At 43.1% G+C, this 19,866-nt stretch overlaps 1 long non-coding RNA gene across 1 annotated transcript in view; it reads right to left on the bottom strand.

The window, feature by feature from the left end:
• Nucleotides 1-19,866, bottom strand: part of LOC148758960 (uncharacterized) — a 283,519-nt gene that overhangs the window by 105,021 nt on the left and 158,632 nt on the right. Inside the window, exon 3 of the long non-coding RNA XR_016019876.1 lies at nt 282-389. This is a non-coding gene — a long non-coding RNA (uncharacterized LOC148758960). The remainder of the gene's footprint in view (nt 1-281; nt 390-19,866) is intronic.

The raw sequence follows: 19,866 nt of genomic DNA, 5'->3' as shown, positions 1-19,866 counted from the left end.
TACCATAGCTCTCTTTCCAAGGAACTCCATGACCGATAACCATGGTTGATTAATTAGATTTTTAAAAAGTTAAAACGATCTCTTTACTGCTGAAAGTCTCACTGCCGTCTATATGCTCAGATGAAAAGTTCTCTCCAAGCCAGAGGTATATTATCCATGACTTCCCAATTGTATGCTCATGGAGCCCTTTAACCATAGAATACCACACAAGGTTATCGCATTCCACAAAGCACTCTTTGAGAAACATGTCCCTAAATCATGCAGCACACAGTTTCACTTACGTTCACCGAAATGAGAATCTGTTCTTTCCAGAGCCCCAGTTTAGCCAAGCACGTCAGTTTTTCTTTGCTTAATCCTCACATGGCCCCAATGCACCACGCCGGTCTGTGCTAAAAAAAAAAAAAAAAAAAAAAAAAAACATAATGAAAGTTAAAATTACTGACAAGCACTGAAATCAAAATTATCCCACAATAAGATTACAGCATGAAACACCTTCCAGCAACAAGCCAAAAGGCAGAAAACAAAATTATATTTAAAACTTAAATTGTACCCCTACCACCTGTTTAGCAATCAATACACCATTACTCTGTCTATAGAAGTGGTTTGCAAGTAACTATTTCCAGGCTGTGGTGGGGGAAAAGGCAGGATCGGAGAACTGCCTAGAATTCTTTACCAGCCCAAAGTAGAAACTTAGGGATCTGGACGCATGCCAGGGGGAAGCATGGCCTGAACGCCCCATGCTGTAAGCAGATGTCATCACACCTCCAGTTAGACCATGAAACCGTCATGGAGCCAACTGAATCCTTTTCACAGCTACGGGAAGCTGGGAACAACATACCAAACTAGACCCTCTTCTCTTATCCTTTGAATGTCATGTAACTGCCTGTTCCTTTGCATAAGCACTGTAGCCCAACTGGCCAAGAAAACACACAGTACCTATCAAGAGGCAACAGAATAATGAGAGATCTGAGTTCTAGGCAACAGTGCTAAAGGAAATAGGCGGAGTTAGCCCAAAGGAGAGAAAACTCAGAGTGTAAAACTGAATGCCTTCCCATGGGTGAACAGCTCTTGTGTCAGGAGTATTTGCCTCATTATGGTGGCAGTTACAAGGAGGTCAATTTGGATTCGAGGTAACAAAACTTTCTAACTGTGCAGATGTCAGCTTGCTCTGCAAGGGTCATATTGCTCTTTAGGATCTACAAAGATTGCCTTGTGCAACCATTCCATAAGTTTTGAGAAACCCAATTTCCTTCCCAAGAATCACTAAGGTGTGTAGCCGTGTGGGGAGGGATGCTGAATTTTCACATCTCTGAGTTTTCTTCTAAAACTAAGACTATGTGTGTTGAGTGTGCCCTTTGTGATCCAGCAAGAGAGGGAAGTCTGCTGGAGAAGGTTTTTATACATGCGAGCCACACTGCAAGGTATCAACACGCCATGGGAAATTTCCTGTGCTGACAGATATGCAAGGTCCGATTTAGTGGTGTGTATTGGGATTCTGCTATTCAGTGAGGGATGGAGATAAACTCTCTCCAAGCTGTGACCTGAGAGTATGTGCCAGCAGCTTCTAGTCGTTGAAAAGTATCCTCCTGGAATGGTACTTCTGTGTAATGAAAGTAAGAAACGTTCAATCAAAATAGCTCAGAAAGTTAACACTTTGCCATTACCACCCTGGCTCCAAACAGGTAAGCAATGATCTATTTAAAACAACACAAAAATACCGCCAGGCTGAAACAAGTAAATGTCTTAATGGACCAGCAACAGAACAGCAAATCCGAAACATGAACAGCTCTAAAATCACAGACCCAGACCAAGGCAATGGTAACCTGGAATTCCAGTCCTCTGAGACGGTAGGGGCTAAAGCTGAATCACCACTTAAAGCTAAGGGATAGATTTCCCCCCAATATCCCCCGTACACGCACACATATTGCTTGAGAAAGGAGGCAGAAAAGAACTGCTCTCAAGTACTCAGGAGGCAAAGCAATATAAATCCAGTGCCAAGATCTGGAAGCAAGCAAGGCACCCCCTAGCTCTTGCCGAACAGAATTAACACTTTCTCCGGTTGTATAACTGGGCCAGAAACAAACACCACCGTTACAGCATGGGCTCAGGATCTGGGATTCGGATTCTGTCATGGCAACCACGTAACCACTCAAATAGGAGTCAGCATTCTCAGGAGAAAAGAAAAAGAGAGAATAACAAAGAACAAATGAGACTGCCCCTCAAAACGACGCCATAAATCATAATTCCAAACCATGTAAAGAAATGTAACACTAAGAAAGAAAGGAAACAAAAGGAGCGATTGAAACACAAAAGCAGTCATTGGCCCTGTATTGAAGTGTGGAAATAAGGATGTTCAGTTGGACTAATGAAAGAATGACATCCTTTAAATGAGGGAAAAAAAAAAAAAAAAAAAAATCTATGGTGAAAAGGCGAAAATGAAGCAACAAAATGATATGCAAATGAAATCAGTGATAAGTTTCAGAAATAAAAAGGGTTAAATAGGACCCCATCAGTGCATACGTACATACTTACATAGGAGTTCTACCTTACAGTAGAATGACGACTCGCAAGTGTAGAAGGAATGATGGCATCCGAAAGTTGTCATTTGACAATGGATCCAGGCATGATTCCCCAATAGATGCTTATGTTCTAGAATGAAGTTTTAATAAGGAGGAGCTTATGTACATAGTCTCAAGGATTCTCCTCCTAAAAATACCTGCTACTTAGCTTTACAGTGGAGAAACCTAACAGTCTTAAACCTAAGAAACCTAACCATCTTAACTGATAAAAATTCACTGTTTTATCCTTATCAGTAATGGGAAAAAACAACATCATGTACCTTCTGAAATTATGCACTGAGAAGAACACAGCATCACTTCCATGACATTCCTGCCAAACATTGATACCTGAGTCTATTGATGAGGAAACATCAGACAACATCCAACTGTGAAACAATTAACCAAGTAACTGGCCTTGTCGCTTAAAAAAAAAAAAAAAAGTCAAGGTCACAAAAGACAAGGAAAATGAAGGAAGTGCCACAAGTCAAACAATCAACCAAGTAACTGGCCTTGGTGACTAGAAAGACATGGCAACAAAATGAAATGAGCCCAAGTTGGCTCCCACGCCTATCAAGAACGTTACTGGGTCAAGCCAGGTCTCTGAATGGGCTCTGTGGTCATATATGCATGACAGTAGTGTGACATGAAGGGTAAAGTCCTGATGGCCTGAGGTGCAGTGTGGCTTCCGAGGACAGTGCCCTGTTTTTAGGAAATACCAGCTGAAGTGCATAGAGAGAATGCAGTATCATTGTGTACTTCATCTCAGATGTATGTGCAAAAAGAAAGTAATGTGTATGTGGACAGAGAGACAGAGAGACAGAGAGAGAGAGAGAATAGTAGGCAAATATGGTAGTGTTTTAGGGCGTAAAGGTGATAGAACGCCTGAATGAAAAAGAAACACTTAGAAGAAAGTTGAATTTTACATCCACCGATCAATAAGTTGCCAATTAATGTTTAGCAAATTGACACTGAGCCAAGTCATGTGACCATGCAGAGCAAGAGCCTGATACAGATGCTCACGTTGACCCATCGAGGGTGGCGGCAGATGGACAGGCGCTCTCTGCACGCCAGGTGTCGATGGCACCAGGGATTTCCTCATTGCTTCTTCTCAGAGCCCCGGCAGAACCAACCCTCCCTCTTAATGACAAGCTTTTAGTAAAGACCCTTTCCTATCCTGAAATGAAAGTCACGGGTAACCTGCCTTACCCACATAATTTTTGAAAGTAGAAATATGTTGCCCTAACTATATGTCAATGGAGAGATTAAAGGAAATGATTCACAATAAAATACGTAGCTCATTTTGTCCGTGACCATGACTACACTACAAGGCATAAAGTCATCAGATGTTCGCAGCTGGAGCTGAAAGAAGCATCATGAATGTGACACCTGAAAATGCAGGCTGATTCAAGGGTCACATATTTGAGACTCAGATTGTCTAAGCACTGCTTTTATCAGTGAGTTCATTTTTCAAAATGGTGAGCAGATCTTGGTCAAGTTCTGAGCAAAACAAAGTACAGCCTTCCCTCATTTCACAACAGAACTATATTCTTACTGAGAAAAAAAGATGCATCAATTTAAAACATGCAAAGACAACCACCAATACAATGCACTCAGTGTAATGTAGTGGAGAAATACACAGAATAGAATGTGTACCGTAACGTTTCTCCATCTGTAAACGCTCAGGACGATGACTCACTAGAAGACAATGAAGTGGCCAAATGCTTATATCTTTACAGACTCGTCAAGAGTGAGGCAGCTATGAGCACAGATTGCTACAGCTATGCTACAGGGCACCTCCCATGTCACAAGAGGCGTTGCCATTGGTGATAATGATTTTCCACGATCAGAATGCTGTGAACAATTCTTGGCCAATTTCTGAACGTAATCAAATGCAATCTTTTCTCAACTTACACAGTAGACATGGTCCCTGGGAAAGTCAGTGCAGGTTGGAGCTGCACACCAAACACTTTGTGTTATACACATAGAACAGTTAAGATCTAGCTTCAGATAATTATCAAGCCGTTTTTCACCTCCATCAACATCCATTGAGACATCTGAGATTCATGCAGGAGGTGTGACAATTTCTCACGTACAGCACTCATCTCTACCCTTCCTGCCCACGTCACTGGGTCAAAAATAGGTCCTCACACATTTCCAAGTGGCCCCTGGGAAGCACAGCTTCAGAAGTCAAGGAGGTTCCATAAACAGCTAGTTAAATCGGGAACAAACTCGTGAGCATATGGGCTGCAGATCTGCAGACCCCTGACAGACAGCGTTCAGTCCTGTCCCAGCAGACACTGGTGCTGAAAAAGGTTGGATATTTCAGCTCAGAACATTTGCTTTAAGCCCTTGTGCAATGCTGCACCCACCAAAGACAACTGAGACAACTCTATGAATGAATGAACAGGTCACTTTTCTGATTTGCTTTAACAAACAATACAGATGTTTCTGGGAAGAGGGCAACAAGATCAAGTAATGCCAAGTGTAAATAAAAAAGGGAACATGCCCTTAGATTCACAATTAGAAACAGAGACATGTCACAGCTAGGGAATAGAGCCAACTTTCAAAGGTGTCCTTGTGGCAGCTGCTGTGGTCATTTCTCTGCTCTTAGGCAACCCCACCTTTCTCAGGTTTGAGGGCCAGTGTCAGTTCTGTGGGCTTGCTGGAAAGGGGTCCCCAAAATCGCTCTTTTTCAGCTTCTTCCTCAGGTGTGGCCATGAATAAAATCTAAAAGGCATTACGGGATTCTCCTCAAAGCAGGAGAGGGCGAGCAGCAGAGATCTTTCTGGAACTTTCACTAACTTGGCTGAATGAGCTTCTCTGAGCATCATGAGAATGCTCAAGAGACTAAGCCCTTGAAATCAGTCACCAAGAGCCGAATCACAGATTCTTTCATCTTTGTTAAATTTGATGTAAACTCCTGACTGCCTAATATATTGTAGGTGTTCAAAAATTCATAATTGTGATTGTTATTATCTCTATTATTTTTTTGATCATGGACAGGGAAAAAAATTCAACAGCCTGTCCGTGATATCCTAGGTCTCCCAATTCAGTCTTTACAAGATGAACCTGGGTCTGTGAATCTGTAAAGATCATTTTCACCTGATAAACATTTTACTGTCAATCATTCCAACATCCTTTACTGAATTTTTTCAAAATGCAGGAAACCCACAGCAATTTAAGCAATTAAGTGCACAAAACAGAAGTAATTTCCCAAAGACAGAGCCAAACAGATTATGTGCATGAATAAAAGATCACAAACGGGATACCCCTTGGAGATCCTCCTTCCGGTGGGGGGAGGGGAAGACTCATCATTGTTTTCCAGAACACTTGGATCCATCAAAAAAACAGCACATGCACCTGGCCTCTCTTCCCTCCTATTTTCCAAGTATCCTCCTACCTGTGGAGCAGTATGGGGGCCATCGGGAAAAGCCCTTCACAGAGGTCTCTTTTGCCCCATCTCCTGTGAAGCTCAACTTCAGCTGAGGTTTAACCCTGTCCCCCCACACCAGACAGAAATGTCTTCATGGATTGTGGGGACAGAGCCCCAGAAAGTAGTTTACAGGCTCTCGGCCTCGAGTGGAAAGGTGCTGGCTCGGGTAGTGGATGGCCGTCAGCTGTGGCTGATTGGCCATCAGCTGTAGCCAGTTAGCCAATTAGCCGCTAACATAACTGCTGCGGCTACGAAAGAGAGCTGAGGAGAGTCGAGGAGAGTCGAGGAGAGTGGAGGAGAGTCGAGGAGAGTCGAGGAGAGTCGAGGAGAGTCGAGGAGAGTCGCCAGTCGGTTGGCAGAAAAGCGGACAGCAGGTCACACGTCCGGTGAACCCAGCCTCCAGTGAGACCATAGTGGTATGACTCCCCTACCTATGGCTCCATGGGTGTTCCTTTTTGGCCTCACCATATCCTGCGCTCTTGTGTGGGGAGCGGGAGCAGAGAACCTGCAGGCCGCCCCGCATGACAAATGGCGTAGCGAGCAGGGTCTCCTGCATGACATGGATCAATAACTGATCTGAATTCAGTCCTCTGAGTAAATCTCTCCTTCCTTGTGTCTCCCTGCCTGTTAGCAGGTCTGCTTGGCACAGGTTTGGGTAGAGTTAGGGCCTCGACCAGATCCCTCTAAGGCTGGCATCACTGGGCACTGAGTAAACAGATATATTCGTTTACTTTTTCAGAAAGCAATGTTTATTTGCAACAAATGCATCCTTTTCTGGGCCAGCTCCCCAGAAACTCTAGGATACATTCAAAAGACGTTCAACAAAGGCATGTCTGAGTCTTGCAACATGGATGCAAAACAAATGGACCCCTCTTTCCTCCATTCCTGGTTCCCGATATTCAGCATAAACACAGATATTCCTTTTTCTTCTTGTGCTGATTTTTGTGCAGTTAGATCAGTTAGGTCTGTGAATGAATGTGACGCTGAAGACTTGATCACGGCAGCACCCAAGGGGTCAGCACTTCAGACTGACAGCCCCGCTCACCCAGCCTAGCAAGCATCTGGGGCGCTTTCTCCTCACTCATGTCACTATTTCACTCTGGGGTGTGTGTGTGTGTGTGTGTGTGTGTGTGTGTGTGTGTGTGTTGTCTCCCCAGACTTGAGGGCAGAGATGTCTTATGAAAATCTGTCTTCCTTACCCCTCATAGCTCTCAAAATAAGAAATGACACACATTAGCAACCTAAATCATGTTGAACAAAGGAATGAATGAAATAAAGTACTTCTGGCTCAATTCCCAACTCTGAAAAAATAACTCCAAGCATATGTCCTCCCAGCATACTTGCTGAAATGTCTCCATGAGATTCAGATGCTCGCTGCGGAGACCACAACCCCTGTGCCTCTCTCCCTGAGCTGAACAGGAAGAAACCAGGTGTCCTCATCAATTTCCTCCAGTGCCGGGGAAAAAAGGGTGCAGTCTCCATACACGTGCCACCTGACACTGAGAGAGGGAGGAGAAATGATTGAAATAAATGCCAATTTTGGAAAGCATCCCACAAATGCAAAAATACTCTCACGCTACCCAGCGTGCTTCTGGGCTGTAGCAAGTGGCATACACCATAATTACTACAGACCATAGGCACACACACACAGAGACACACGCATGTGTGTGTGTAATGCCCGGGCAAACGAAGAGCATTGATGTAATGGCCACATGAGCCCCAAATCTCTCAGCACGAAGAGACTGGGAGACTGTCTCTGGAATAGGTCTTGCTAAACCTGTTAGCTGGAGCTGGGAAGTAATCTAACCAGTTTCTTGTGACCGTTTCTGTTGTGAAGGTGATAAATCTATGGCCTACTTAGTATTAAACTTCCCATCAGGGAGGGCACTGCCTGGCATGCTCCACAATCACACCAATGCCTATGAAACACAGGTATTCGCTCCAAGCTCTGAGCTCACTGACACTTTCTTTACTGAGTGTAAAGAGATGAGTCTTGAAGTTGTAAGGCTGAGAGGTCCCCAGGGATGGTCATGACTTCCAGGTTTCAGAGACAAAAGAAAAAGACGAACAAATCTAGGGAGGAAGGCAAGCCAGGGAGCATTTCAGCCAGTTAGCCAGCAGAGAACCAGCCGGTAAACCAAGAAGTACTTTTGTTGGACCCACCCCACCAGTCTACCAAGCACACACAATAAGTTTGAATGCCTAGTGAACACAGACTGGACTCCACTATGCCCTCACTATATACACCATAGCACAATAGCTGCCGTTGGACACTGATCTATGCCTAAAAAAGTAGGCATTCAGTAGTTACAGAATCATCCACGTACGAGCCAAGGTGAGACATTTGTAACAGGCACTATTGACATGATAAGGTGTGTTAGTCACTGTTAACCATGAGCCTCTCAACTCAAGCCTACTATTGAGTTTATGCCAAATGACTGATTAGAAGTGAGATTTAAAGGGTGGTAGGTAAGGCTGGAAATGAAGTACAAGGAGCCATCTGACGTTTTTGTATCTGTGGAAGGGTGCTCAGCGTCCAGCAGCAGCAGAACAACACAATCGAGCCGGGTCTTTTCCACCAACCAGAGCAAGGCATCTTAGGAAAGAGGTACCAAAAGATACATGTGTCCTGAAGCAAAATTGCTAAGTGCAGCCCCTGGAGACAGATGTGCCCTGAGGACAAACTAAGCACAGCAGATATCCAAGAGGATCCTGGAAAGACCTGGTACACAATACCCAGAATGTGTGTCAACTCCAACACTGTGTAAAAGAACAACAGAAATGAAATGGCAGCATTCCATTAAAACTGCAACCAACCTGAAGTTGACCAGAGGTGGTCAACCTGAAAGAATTATCGTAATGAGAATAGCCCCACTGCAGGAAGGGGTGTACTTGCATGGGTATATAACCCCTTATGTGCAGTTCTGTCTAGGTGCCTGTGTGATTGGTGCCTGAGAAATAAATGTCATAGTGAACGTATCTGTTGAAAATAGTTATTCCGTTCTTGAGCTCAAGCTGTTGTTAACTCTCTTCCATAATCAAAACCATCAAATCCCCACAAGGATTTGACAAACCTCCACATGGCTTCCTGTTGGCAAACTGGGGAACAGTGAGGCCAGAGTGGGAAGGAAGGCCAGTGTGCACTATTTAATGAAGTGTGAACTACAGTGTCATCACAAAAAGATATGTATCTTAAGCATCCACGCCTTGAACACATGTATCCACCTGAGAATTGGTTTTGCACGAAAATACCTCACCATTGCCTCCTAATGGTGGTTCCGGATGTTTGGTTCTAAATGTTTACTTCTGTGGATTCCTGACTCCCAATACCCAAAAAAAATGAAAGCTCTCCCAGGAGGCTGACGGGTCCTGCATACAGAGACTTTCTGCCGATGTCCCTCACCCATCCATCAAGCAAACATGACAAATTTGAGTGCAGTTGGTAAGCACAGATTGGACTCAATCTACAGCCACCCACACATAACTCACTAATACTTGCTGAGCTCAGAGTTTGGGGACAGGTGGTGGGGGCAGATGAAGGTATCCTGAGGCAAATCAGGTAAGTGTAACCCATAGAAACCTGACATGTCCTGGAGAGACAAAATGTATAACAGAAGAAAGAAGGGGAGGAAGAGTAGAAGTGGGGTCCCCTGAGAAATTCACAGAGCAACTGAGGAGTCTCACGCACTCATGAGACCGAAACAATTCAACGCTGAGTGTAAGGCATAAGCTAGGAGATCTTTACCCTGGTCATACACTAGAGTCATTAGAGAGCTTTTAGAAAACACGGTTACCCTACCCACCCCCATCCCAAGAGATTGCAATTCAATTGTTCTGGGGGTGAGATGCGGGCAATAATATCTAAAAGCTCTCTGGGTGTTTCTAAAGTGCAGCCATGGTGGAGACCCATTTATTCTGACTGCAGACCCTGGAAGCACTGAGAGGGAGACTCCCGAGGGGAAGCATCATCAGGAAGGCTTCTCAGGGGGAAAGGTGGAAAAGGAGGGAAAGGCCAGCACTAGAGGCTAACGAGGAAAGGAAGGCTGGAACATGCCTGATTATGAAGCCCTTCAACACTAAGCCCAGTAGTGCAAACCTGGTCTCACAGACAAAAGAAGAAATGAGGTGGGGTGGTACCTCCTCATACACACAACGCTATACAATTGACAGAGCGTTATCTACCTTTCCATCCATAGTCTCATTTGATAGTTTCAACAACAATATGAGGTAGGCAAGCAGGAGAAACATAAACATATCCATTTTACCAATGAGGAAAAGGAGACTCAGAGAGTTTGAGTGACTCAGTGTTTGCAGAAAATTAGTCCAGCGATGGCATGCCGTGTGAATTACAGTGTGGGAGAGAGGATTCCAGGAGGTCCCTGAGAAGACTGTTGCCTTCTCATAAATGGGAGATAATATCAGTCCACAGCATGGCAGCAGCCTTGGGAAACACAGCAGAGAGAACCTAAGAGCCACCTTACTGCTGTGTATCCCTCTATTTGCGTTTGGTGCATGGGCGGGCGCTAATCTTTAACACAGCAGGTTAAAGTTGGGACAACTGTGTCTGCAATAAGAATTGGGGAGGCTGAAGAACAGAGAGGATGGAGCACACTGGAGCAGACATGGCTGAGAACTTGACCAGCCAGCAAGGAGAGACTTCCTGTAAAACCGGGAGAAGATTTTCCCCTATTCCTGTAGTTTCCTTGCAAGGGGAGGGAGCTCTATTACTGACAGACTTTGGTCTCTAGCTGTTTCTCACCATGTCACTCATTTGACTGGTGAATTTGAGAAAAATAACTAAAAATGCTCAGCCGAATTCTTAACTGTATTACGTGTGGGAACCAGCCAGTCTATGAGGAACAGGAGTTCTTCCAAAACTCTTGCTGGACAGTCCTTTCTCTTTGAAAAGCCCTGTCCTGTTCAGTGCTACCTGGGCTGGGTGGAGGATCCTGCCTGGTTCTGGGGCTTAGAATTAACAAACCCACTTGGCTAATAGACTATACCCACGAAACTCCAACTCAACTGTTATCAATGATACATTTCGAACCTATTCTTACTCTTCAGTGTATAACTTCTTCAGAGCCAGGGAAGACAAAAAGAGTCCTACTCACAGGGAATTTCCTCAGAGACCCCAACAGCTCACAACATTACTGGGGCAGGAACACAAAGAAACTCTTGGCTTAAACTTCATGACCCTGGAAGCTTCAGGGTGGGTTTTCGTCCCTCGATAGCCATGCAAAAAAAGAGAATGGTGATGATCTTCCAAAGGGGACCAGTAGCTTAGTTAATCCGCCCACATGCCCTGTGGGGGAAGCTGCCTCTTATTCGGCTCCAGGATCGTCTCTGAGAAATACCATCAGGCCAGGAGAGAGCTAGATTTTGCAGGTGTGTTGTTTAGTTACAGACTATTGCCTCCCTCAAACTCCTTCATCCAAGCAGCCAAATAAATGATTGGCAGATTCTATTTTGTGATTTTTATAGCACTGAGAAAGTGCAGAAGCCAAAACAAATATTTTAAGATTCTTTACCTTAAACAGCCTGACAAGCGAGCTGATTACAGATTTACCTTTAAACGGCAAAGATGTTGCAAAGGATCTTTTTTTTTTTTTCTGAGATGACATAATTTTGTAATCTGAGTTCCTTCAAAAAGGCTAAAGTCCATGACTTTTAGGGAGCAAGGGACAATCTTCGCGCTCTGCTTTTACAGGTCTTGGGGTGAAACAGCTAAGTCTCAGTTATATATACAGTAGTCCCCCTTTTATCCACAACTTTGCTTTCCACAGTTTCAGTGACACACGGTCAACCACAGTCCAAAAGTATTAAATGGAAAATTCCAGAAATAAGTCATAAGTTTTAAATTGCACCCTATTCCAAGTAGCATGATGAAATCTCATGCTGTCCCACCCAGGACATGAGTCAACCCTTTGTCCAGTGAATCCATGTTCTATATACTCTCTGCCCCCATTAGCCACTTAGTAACTGTCTCAGTTATCAGTTCAGTTATGAGAGAGAGAGAGACCACATTCACATAACTTTTAGTACAGTATATTGTTATATTTGTTCTATTATATTGTTAGTTAGTGTTGTTAATCTCTTAGTGTGCCTAATTTATAAATTAAACACTATCATAGGTATATATTTAGAGGAAAAATCATATATATAGGGTTCAGTACCATCAGCAGTTTCAGGAATCCACGGGAGGTCTTGGAACGTATCCCCTGCAGATAAGGGGGGACTATTATATGTACATTCTTTGAAGGCCAAGCTTTTCACAAGGTCTTAGACTAGGTTGACCTTGATCTTATAGAGTCTGCAGCTACCCACTCATACCAGAAAATGTGTACTCTTCACATTGGGTCATAAACTCATTTATCAATACCATCTACTTTTACCCAAGGCTCTTGCTTACTTCCTGCCCTACGGAAGATGTGGGATAAGTGCACATCTTCAGCCCACAGTTAAGTGATGTGATTGGTAGAGAAAGCAGAAATTCAAATTTGGGGTTAGCGTGATTCTTTTTTTTTTTTAGAATTTCTATTTTTAACATTTGATTTAGTAATTTGCTCTCCATTTATCCCAGTTACATTTTTAAGACCCCACTTTATGAGCCCACTTTGGCTGCATATCTAAATAAGCTCAGACATGGTTCAAATTTATACCAATTTCTTGATTTTTGTCCTTCTCATCTTTCCTACTCCTTGGGGCATAAAGGGAAGAGGGTGAGGTAGGTGGAGGCAGGGTTTTGGTGGCTCAGGAGATTGGAATTGGGGCAAAAGTTTGTGCTCACTAGACGTGTGTCCCCAGATGTGGGGTGCCAGAGTCTAAGTCACTGTACCTGTGAAGAAACAGAGACTGCATGAAGCTCAGGGCCAAATACAGGAGCCGACTGTCCTATTTCCCTCCTCATTACACATAATGAAGTCCCAGAGAGATTTTCTTCCATAGCAGGGGAGCTAGGACAGAGCTGTTGCCACTTGCAGAGTTGAGAACAATTTGCTGTCACTACTATACTTAAATTTCCTTCTTTCCAAGTTTATCCATCTGTCAATGTCTAGTTCAAACCTTTCTTCCTCCAGGAAGGTTTCCCTGACTTTTCCTCCTAGAAGGAATCACCCCTTTAAGAATAAAGTCCAGTGAAGCCAAGAAGCATCTACCACGTCTTCAGCCCTATAGGTAATGTTAGCATCTGATTTAGCTGATTGAAGATTTTTCCCAGATAGAGATACAAGATAGAGATATGACCTCACACCTGTCAAAATGGCTATCATCAACAAGACAAATAATAAGTGTTGGAGAGGCTGTGGGGGAAGAGGAACCCTCATACACTGTTGGTGGGAATGTACACTGGTACAGTCACTATGGAAAACAGTATGGAGATTCCTCAAAAAATTAAGAAGAGAGCTACCATATGATCCAGCAATCCCTCCCTCTTCTGGGTATCTACCAAAAAAAATCTGAAAATATTTATCTGTAAAGATATACGTACCCTAATGTTCATTGCAGCATTATTCATGGTAGCCAAGACATGGAAACAACCAAAGTGTCCTTTGATTGATGATTGGATAAAGAAGATGTGTTACATATATACAATGGAATATCACTCAGCCATAAGAAAAGATGAAATACTGCCATTTGCGATAATATGGATGGACCTTAAGATTATGTTAAGTGAAAAAGTCAGACAGAGAAAGTCAAGAACCATATGACTTCACTCTTATGTGGGATATAAAAGTGAAAGCAACAAACAAACAAGACAAACAAACAAACAAAAACTCATAGACACAGACAACAGTTTAGTAATTACCAGAGGGTAATGGGGGGAGGGAGGATTATAGAAGAAGGTAAAGGGGATCAAATATATGGTGATGGAAGGAGAACTGTTCACCACTCTGGGTGGTAAACACACAATGTGATATATAGATGATGTATTATAGAAATGTACACCTGAAACCTACATAATTTTACTAACCAATGCCACCCCAATACATTTAATTTTAAAAAATGATAATACAAGATAGAGTATATAAAATCCAACGGGGAAAAAAAAAAAGACCAAGGAACAACATGAGTTCAAACTATGGCGCATTCAGATGAAAATGAGGGACAAGACATGACTGAGAATCATGTTCCGACTCTACTTGATAAGTTCTTCTAACAAAAATCTAACGAGCCCTCCATACCAGTCCTACGTGCTCTCTTACAGAGGCAAAGAATGGAGCTCTTCTCCGCAACTCACGTTGGAACCTCTCTGAAAGTCAAGATCGATTCCTTAGGTAGGCTTATATTGTATTTCCTTGTGTGATAATGGAGAGATGTTATTAAGATGAAGTCTTTCATTCATTCTTTCAAACTATCTATCTATTCCAATATCAGTACAATAAGTACCGATACTCTGATTTTATCTGTCATCTACCTATCTCTCAATCTATCTATCTAGCACCTACATAGTACAAACATTTAAGCAGCTGGATGACATTTTAACAAACCAAGTACTCCCAAGCACATGTAGTCAGTAGCCTGACAACCAGAAATTGAAGCTATTTGTTCATTCACTTTTTCATTCACTCTTTCATTCATTCATTCAATTCTCTATCTTGGAATATCTACAATACACAAGGCATTGTTCTTGAAACTGGGTATCCAGCAGAGACCACAACAAGCAAACTTCCCACTCTTTCAAAGAGTCTGCGTCCCAAAGAGAGAGACGGACAACAAGAAATCACAACTGTGTACATAAGACAATGTAGTGATAAGTGCTATAAAGGAAAATAGTGTAGTATCAAGGGGCACATGGTGACTGAGGGTGTTACTTCAGGTGCTAAAAGAAAGTCTGAGGGGGTGACATGTGGGCAGAGACTGAATAAAGTGGAGAGATGAGCTATGTTACTGTCTGCAAGAAGAAGCTTCGAGCAGGAGGCAACACCTAAGTGCCAAGACTGAAGTAGGAGATATATGAGGTGAATAAATCCAAGGCCTATGCAGGTGGAAAATGATTAGCAAGAAAGAGGCAGGGAGGAACAAGAAAGAGGCAGGAGGTCAGGGACGAGACAGGGTTTAATGAAGAACGGTAAGCACATCAACTCTATTCTTCATGTGATAGAAAGCCGTGAAGGGTTTGGAGGAAAGTCATAGTCTGATGTACGACTTACAATGCACACACTGGCTGCTCTGCGGAGAACAGAACAGAATGTTCGGTGCCCAGAGTGGAGGCTGAGAGCCCAGGCAGGAGTCTCTCTTGCTTGTTTCTGCTGCTTCCTGTGTATCATCTTCCCAGCTCAGTTGCAATCTGTTCCAGGGCAGACTGTTCTGGTCTGTCTGGAAAACCCACTGCTTGGCTCCAGGAAACCTTGTAGAGCCCAAAAAGCTCCTTACATCCCCCTCACCATGTTTTCCTTTCCTTTGCAACCCAATCAAATGTGCCCATACATCACTGTTTCCCAGGCAGCATCCCCTCCCCCCAAATGCTCAATCCACCCACACCCACTGTCATGTCCTACTCAAATGGTGGGAGCTAACTAACCTCCCGATACTGGTTCTCACTAAGGTGCAAACAGCCAGTAATCTTATTATCTTACCTGTCTAAGGGGGATTTCTTCAGTGTCTCTTCCAAAAAAAATGGATCTCTAGCAATGTCAGTTCAGAAACCACAAACAGATTTGGCACAAAGTATTAGCAGGATGTTAGGCCCTTCACAAAAGTACAAGGAAAAAAAAAACAAAACATGAGACTATATATTTCAAATTTGAAATTATTACAAAGTGATCGTGACTATGGAATTCATTCAGTGTCTGGACTGGCAAAGCCCTAAGAGGCTGTTTAATGGAGCCAACCCATTTTAGGGATGAAGGTATGGAAGTCCCAAAATGGTAAGGCACCGGCAGAAAACCCACAGGATTGGTTCATCCTAAACTCTGAAAACTGTAAAATACTTTGCAAATGGATAGAATGATGCTGATAACTCTTATCACCGTTATCATTTTGCTTAATTATCCTCCATCTCCTTCAACCCCTTCCTCTCTGTGAAAACTACATTCTGTGGCTCAGAACTCACTTGGCTTTTTGAGTCAAATCCCCAGAGACACAAGCCTACAGATGCACATTTTGACTCACCCACGCCCTCTCCAGTAGACCCAGCCCCCAGGAAGAAGAGGTGACTTGGGAACATATAAGTAGTTCTAAGCATGGTCCCTAATATGAGTCATTGAGAAAGTCATCCGTGTCATGTTACCTAGGGACATTTACAAAAACATACTTTTGCTCAAAAGCAGCAGGAAAAAAAAAGAGAAGCCTCTTTAGTTGTCATTCACTGGGCTCAGCTACATTTTGGGGGTCAGCTTTTCACAGAGGTCTCTGGTCACCTCAGAGAACCTCACTCCTCCAAACAGAGAAGGAAGGATCCTGTGCTCTAGAGGCTGAGTGATGGTGACACCACTGAAGCAGCAGATTAAATATTTTTGTGATTCCATAACAGAAAACAAACTGCTCAATGAATGACAGGAGCTGCACAGATGCCACCTATTAAATAATTAAAATAAAGTAGAAATTAAAAATAAACAGTGGGAAATGATTTGAAACACACACAACCAAAGGAAGCAGAAAGAGTAACTTGGGAATGAAGAAGTGAGTAAAATTAGATTTGAGTTATTTCTAAATTCAATTGCATTTAGATTAACTGGCTGTCTTTCTCCGATTGTCAGCACGAAATAAACAATACCTTAAACTAAGAAATCCTAGAAGCAAGTGCAATACTAATGCAGACACGGTGCCTCTTTTGATGGTGGGGAAGTGCCCAGATTTTGCTGATTAGGACAAGATGGGCAGACAGAAAGTGAGATCCAATGAAGGTAAGTGAAAACAGAATTTGTGGTGGTCAGCAAAAGCTGTGCAATGAGCAATCACAGAATCTCCGTCACACAAGGAACATTTACCTCTCTCATAGCTGTGGGTCACTTGTGAATTTGCTGATCTATCCTGGGCTTGTCTAGGTGGTTCTGCTTCAAGCAGCAAATCAGGCTGGGATTGGTGTGTCTCCACTGAAGTCTGTGCTCTCGTCTATTCCATGTGTGCTTATTATGGGACCCAGCCTGAAATGGCAAGAGCTACCCAGGTGCAGCTTGTTTCATGGTGATGACAAAAATTTCAAGAAGGTTGGTAGAAACACACAATTCCTCCGAAACATCAACCTGGAATGGGCACACTGCCACTCCTACCTACATTCCACTAATCCATGCAAGTCCCATGGCCAAGCCCTATTTCCACGGGATGGGAAAACACACTCCCCCCACTCTACTAAGCAGTGCTGCAAGGCCACCTGGGAAAGGATGTGGATAGGGAATTCTCGTGCATGAAGAACTGCAAACAGTGACTCAGTCTACCACGGGTTTTATTGAACACAACCCTTTTCCAAGCAAATTGTTTCTCAGGTTCTTCAAAACGATGTTCTAGACCACAGTTGGACAAACAATGGCACCCAGGCCCAGTATATCCTGCCACCTGTTTGTGTATGTCCTGCAAACTAAGAATGGTTTTTCCATTTTTCAAATGATGGGGGCAGTCAAAAGAATAATGATGTTTTGGGACACATTAAAACTGTCATTCAAATATCAGTGTCTATGAACAAGGTTTTCTCATAGCATAGCCACACTCATTCATTTATGTAGTAGCTCTGTCCCTTTTGCACTATGAGGGCTGAGTTGAGTAAACGGAAGAGACTGTGTAGCCTACAAGGTCTAGTCACTAGCTGGCCCTTTAAAGACCGAGTTTGCTGACCCTTGGTCTAGACCACTACTGTCCAACAGAAAAATTACGTGAGCCACATATGTAGTTTTATGTTTTCTAGTAGGGACATTGTAATACTGCGATTTATGATAAGAAATATATACTTGGTCTTCGCCTCATTTCTGGCACAAAGCTTCTAAAACCCTTGGAATTTCCTAAATGGCAAGAGTATAAGAGCAATAAAGGTGTCTGGATATTCATAACAAGCCCCTTTCAACCACACCTGAGTTTATGTTAATGAGGTGACTTTTGGAAAGCCCCTAAGGATGGAGGCTGACTATCAGGGGTACCAACCACATCATTGGAGGGTTGTAACTTTCAGTCCCACCTCCCAGACCTCCAGAGAGGGAGAAGGGGCTGGAGATTGAATCGATTGTCAGTGGCCAATGATTTAATCAATCTTGCCTATGTAATAGGATGGGGTTCAGAGCTACAGAAAGGGTTTAGAGAATTTTCAGGTTGATGAACATGCAGGAATTCGGGGAGAGTGGCATGCTTGAGAGCATGGGAACTCTATGCCCTTTCCCACATACCTTGCCCTGTGCATCTCTTCCATCTGGCTGTTCTGCGTTATATCCTTTTATAATAAACTGGTGATCTAGTAAGTAAAATATTTCTCTGAGTTCTGTGAGCCTCTCTAGCAAATTAACCAAACCCAAGGAAGGGGTCCTGGGAACCTCTGATTTATAGCTCATCAGTCAGAAGCACAGGTGACAACCTGGACCTGTGATTGGCCTCTGAAGTGGGGGCAGTCTTGTGGGACTGAACCACTGACCTGTGGGATCTGATGCTCTCTCTGGGTAGATAGTGTCAGAATTGAGTTAAATTTGTGGCACGCTCTGCTGGTGTCAGGGAATCGCTTGGTGGTGTGGAGAAAACATACCACTGGAATTGGTATCAGAATCATACACATTAAAAAAGTAAGAAGCAGCAGATGAAATTAATTGTAATAAAATATCTATGTAATCAAATATATTTAAAGTAGTACGTTATAAAACAAAAAAGTATTAATGAGATAGCACTCATTCTTTCTTCATAGTGAGTCCATAAAGCCTGATGTGTATTTTATACTCACAGCACATCTCATTTCAGACTAATCACATTTCAAGTGATCAATGGCCATATGTGGCTGTTGGAAACCATACAGGAAAGCAAAACTGTGGACCACTTTTATCTCCCCTTTGAGAAGCTTAATCCTGTTTTCTTTTTTGAATCTCTTCTTAAATCAACATTTTCCAAATAATAACTAAGCTTGAATGACTGCAGAATGTATATCTCCAGCAACATTATGCTGTTTCATGCCTTGAGAAGAGCCCTACCCACTGCAGATACTCAAAAAAAAATTGTTTGGGGGATAAATAAGTGTGAATGAATAGTGCACTTGTCCATATCATGTTTCTGGAGTCAGTCTTTGGCTTCTCCCTGTGTTGGATTCCTGTTCCTCTAATTAAAAGTTTGCTCCTTAACTGTTGATGACCAGGTATCTCCCCTTGGACCAACCCTCCTACAGATAACAACTATAAACTGGAAAACATTTTTAAAATAGTGGCATGAAGGTATCAAAAACAAGAAGGAACTTAAAGGAGGATGAAGGGAATAGCACAGGGTTAGTTCTCCATTTTTATGTGTGTTTTACCTGAAGGCAGACTACACTCAGCATCAGGTCAGGCAGCTAAAACTTGATAGAAATCCCATAGTCTTACTGGCATGAAGGACCAGAGGACAGAATGCAGGGTACCTATAGCTGCTGGAAAGGGGAGAGCAACGCCAAAGAGAATGAGCCAAGGACGGGAGCCCTATGTATGTATTGCATATAAATTCTGCCCAAATCTCTGGCTGTCCCCTCAACAGCACACATGTGGGTCAGACGTGAAACCACACTTGGGTCAAACAGGAAAGAACTGAGCAAAAAACTGTGCTGCTGCTCACAACAGTGGAGACAGAGTAGAGAGTTTCAGTCCAGCCAAGTTAAACTTCAAGCGAAAAAAATAAATCAATACAAACACCCCTTTCCTCAGGAATAAACAGAAGAATCCAGAGTGTCTACTAGGTATCACTTAGGATGTCCTGGATACAATTTGAAATGATGAGACACTT

This window comes from Rhinolophus sinicus, chromosome 2, assembly GCF_057876585.1.
Source record: "Rhinolophus sinicus isolate RSI-liver-muscle chromosome 2, RSI-T2T, whole genome shotgun sequence".
NCBI classification, from domain to species: Eukaryota; Metazoa; Chordata; class Mammalia; order Chiroptera; family Rhinolophidae; genus Rhinolophus; species Rhinolophus sinicus.
Note: the sequence above shows the minus strand (reverse complement) of the source record. Positions and strands in the feature narration are given on the sequence as shown.